This window comes from Pollicipes pollicipes, unplaced genomic scaffold (assembly GCF_011947565.3).
Source record: "Pollicipes pollicipes isolate AB1234 unplaced genomic scaffold, Ppol_2.1 Scaffold_7261;HRSCAF=8764_pilon_pilon_pilon, whole genome shotgun sequence".
Taxonomy (NCBI): Eukaryota; Metazoa; Arthropoda; class Thecostraca; order Pollicipedomorpha; family Pollicipedidae; genus Pollicipes; species Pollicipes pollicipes.
This window is the reverse complement of record NW_023597054.1, coordinates 8957052-8960067: the sequence shown is the minus strand read 5'-3', so window position 1 is coordinate 8960067 and position 3016 is coordinate 8957052. Positions and strand designations below refer to the sequence as shown.

The 3016-nt window shown below is 44.3% G+C and overlaps 1 long non-coding RNA gene across 1 annotated transcript; it reads left to right on the top strand.

Moving 5' to 3' along the window:
• Positions 1-838: 838 nt before the first annotated feature.
• LOC119113268 (uncharacterized) lies at positions 839-3016 on the top strand. Its single transcript, XR_005095872.1, has 4 exons — positions 839-1052; positions 1649-1700; positions 2050-2117; positions 2596-3016. It is a non-coding gene; the product is annotated as an uncharacterized LOC119113268 (long non-coding RNA).

The window sequence follows — 3016 nt, the reverse complement described above, 5'->3', positions numbered from 1 at the left end:
GTCCTGTTCACATCGGTGGGGGTGCGGAACATGGAGTGATGTGTGTGCGGTGATCGCAGGACAAAATAAAATGATTTGACTGTGTTCGCGTAAGTACCTCGCTCCCAATCTGTTAAAAACACTTCACGCCGAATATGTCTGGCGTATCACTGACATCTCAGCAATAAGTTCAGGGTATGCACGTCTCAATATGGCATGCAGCCTCGAGTATGGTATGCGGTCGCTTTCCATTGTTGTCAGTTTGAGGAATGAGTATGAAATCACGGGCGTGCTCGGCCAAGGGAAATATTATTTAACAAATAATAATCTCTTCGATAATCGTCCGTGGAGATTTTCCGTTTGCACTCGACCGGTCCGGAAATAATTCCCCAGAGTCTCCCATACGCCATCCACAGCCAACGGCCATAGCTATGCATGGCGAAAACAGATTCTCCGTCTTGACCATGCTCTGAAAATTCTCCGGGATTCTCCATCGCTACGGAAATTATCGGACAATTTTCCGTGACGGTACTGCCGAACGCCATTCCGAAAAAACCCAACGTTACGGATGATTTTACAAGAGTATCTGCCGGCCGAACGCGCCCCGCAAAAATGGCAAAAATGCCTTCAAACATGCCGGCAAAAATGCCCTCGAAAATTAAACAGTCTTTAAAAGCAGATGCACGCGGCAGCTGAATAGCGGGTGCAAGTGCTAGAAGCTGGGCTTACGGTTGACATCGATTTCAGAAATAGTTTTGTTTATGTACTTCATCGCTACAAAAATATACAAAATATTAATTTTTAGAGTAATTGACTAGGACCAAGTATGGCACGCTCTTGGAGAACATTGTATGGCACATTGGCAAGTGGCTTTCTATAACATTTTTGAGTAAATTCAAATATTTTTACTTGTTTCCATCACTAGGTTATGGGCACCACATGACCAATGTAAATGGCGCGCCCTAAAGCCCAAATCATCATCATCGTCATCGTACTTGTCTCCATCTCCTACCTATCTCACTACCGTCATGGAGCCGCACCTTGGCTATTTGATGTAACCACTTCATAAACAGGTGGCTTGCATAAACTTGCATAAACTTGCATGAACGGTGTGAATTTTGTCAGTCAGGCCAGGATCAGGGATAGCAGTCAAAAATTATTCATTGTTCCAGATTACAGGAATCATCAGTGTGCTCAACATATCACTGAACTCTATGTGCTGTAATCAGAATAGCACTGGGCTGAGCTCCGAACTGTCATATTCCAGCAAGGACATTGATTGGGTATTGCTATGCTGCTGCCACTACTTAAAAACACTAATTTTGCTACTATTGACTAGATTTGGTGGCAGCTATGCGCCATGCTCACAGCTTGCAAAGTTCATAGGTGCATGGCTTCAGCTTGTGTCACTGATTTTTGGGATGACGAGCATTTCAAGATGTGTCAGACATTTTTGGCAGCCCAGATGAACTCCTGATGAATCACCACTTAGCATAATCATTAACGCACACACTGTGGGCAGATATTTTCAATTTGCATTACTCATTTGAAGTAGATGTCCATTGTATTGTATAGTAATCTAATTTCCCAATCATCGTGGGGGGGGGGGGGGCGGGGGAGGCGGGCATGGAGTGTCCCAGGCACATTTTCCATCACATGCCTTTTCCAGCCTGGCAGCCAAGAGGAACAGGCTTAGGACCAATGTTGTGCCCTCTCTGCAGGTTTGTAAATGCCTAGGTTTTCTTTAACTTTCTTTGTCAGACACTTCATATTTGGCCTTGTCATTCGGGCTTGAGCTTATTCAACATTAGAACGCACATAGCATTTCCGTGATCACCTTTTGTCTCATTCATTTCCATATCCGCTTTCAGTCATCATTCATTCATGCATTTCAGTGCGCTGCAGTCATTTCTGACATCAATATTTATATGATGAACGAGTAAAACATTGTTGTGTGTCATGCTTGGCACACATGTCACAGTGCTGTCCTATAACCTGTACATTGTGCGACAGCTTTGTACATTGTTAATCTCTCTGATACTGATCGCTGATGTCCTTAATTGTTTTCAGCACAGGGAAGGTGTTCCAGGCACCCCAGTGCTTCCTGGAGCTACACCATCATGAAGACCAGAATCTGGGTCAGGGTGCTTTCTTTTTGGGTTGGATTTTGAAAGTTAGTTTACTTTTTGAACAAGAAGACTGAAATTTGTTTTATACAAAATTATACTACAAACTGCATTAAGTAATGACATAGATGATTAAACTTGCAATAATGATTGATATTGACACTGTCTTATAATGACCATATCGTGCCAAACACAAGGAACTTAGTAAGACCTACAGGGACTATAAGGACTGTATGAACACCTAGATGACTAAAGGGGCTAGCAGCCTGAAATCTGTCTGATTCGTGAAATTGCACATTTTCATGTAGTCTTGTATGGACAATGCTGTATAAAACATTAATGCAGCTTGTTTGCTCCTATGCTCTAAAGCCAGAGCAGAGTAACCAATAAGTCCCCACCTTAGTTGTTGCAGTCATCATAGGTATTAACTCCACATCACATCTCCACATCCACTGTGATGCTTCCACCGCTCGTTATCTTTTGCTTGCAGAATCTCACAGGCTACGAAGGAGCCAGCCGACGCTACATGGACCCTGAGCGCCTTCACACCCGGCGGCAGCCAGGGCTCGGTGCCGACTCCCGACCATGCAACCACTTTGGGCGCAGCTGTGGAGCTCGAGCAGATGTACGATGACGAGATTAGTAGTGAACTTGCGCTACGTCATGTCACTCAGCTTGACGCGTGAATGCACCGTTTGGCCACAACATGGTAATGTTGTAGACGCATGTAGAAGTCCTCACTTTGTTCCATATTGTTTGGCTGTGGTATGAGAAGATTGTAGGCTCCCATGACGGGGCGTTAACCCCAACGTATGTGCCTCTGTACTGGGTGGGTCCGCATCATATTGTCCAAGGTACAGAATGTCCAAAGGTACAGAATATCCAAAGTACAGAATGTCCAAGTTACAGAA